The following is a 715-nucleotide window of genomic DNA, read 5'->3' on the forward strand; positions in this document are numbered from 1 at the left end:
AAATTACGAAAGTTGGAAACGAAATAAAATCAGACATCAAGTAGAAACCAGAAAATATTTTACACGGTCTCTCGGGAGTAGTGGAATCCCATAGTTGCAAAAGAATTTGCAAAGGTTTAAAGAAAAGGGGGGATTGATATAGAGAACGAACTGCTAATTGCTTAATGATTGTCTCTCTGTAACTTTACATACCAAAGACTAGTGCTCGTCAAGGATTAAGCCTGTCAGAGACTGGTACTTGGGAGTGATGAGCAAGAAGGAACCATGAACAATCACAAAACTTAATTAAATGTTTGATGAATTTACAATCTTGTTGAGAAGGCACAAGTAGAGGCCTTGCTTGAATAGATAGGGCCGGAAAAGATAAGAACTCCTGCCTTTGTTCTCGTCCTTGTAGATAATTTAGCTTAAACTAACCCTATGGTTTTTACACCACTAATGAGAACTTAGATAATAAGAACACTAACGAGCACTGATGTATTAAAACATGTAAAAGACCATACTGCGCAGAATCACCTGAGAAGGGTCAAATAGCGGACAAGTGAGGAAGACTATGGAAGACCACCAGAGACCTTCAATGTGCCTGCGTAAAGGACATTTGCATATGCTAATAGTTTCCCGGAAAACTAATGAATATGTATAACATTTCTCGGAAATCTAGTGAATATGTATATAGAACATGTATTTAACCTGCACAATTAGACCTGACGGTGTG

General features: G+C 37.8%; 1 protein-coding gene across 1 annotated transcript in view; it reads right to left on the reverse strand.

Annotated features, from left to right (window-relative positions):
* MAD2L1BP (MAD2L1 binding protein) overlaps positions 1–715 on the reverse strand; it is a 4,592-nt gene that overhangs the window by 2,898 nt on the left and 979 nt on the right. The window lies entirely within an intron of this gene.

The sequence above is a fragment of the Haliaeetus leucocephalus genome, unplaced genomic scaffold (assembly GCF_000737465.1).
Source record: "Haliaeetus leucocephalus isolate CR32 unplaced genomic scaffold, Haliaeetus_leucocephalus-4.0 Scaffold752, whole genome shotgun sequence".
NCBI classification, from domain to species: domain Eukaryota; kingdom Metazoa; phylum Chordata; class Aves; order Accipitriformes; family Accipitridae; genus Haliaeetus; species Haliaeetus leucocephalus.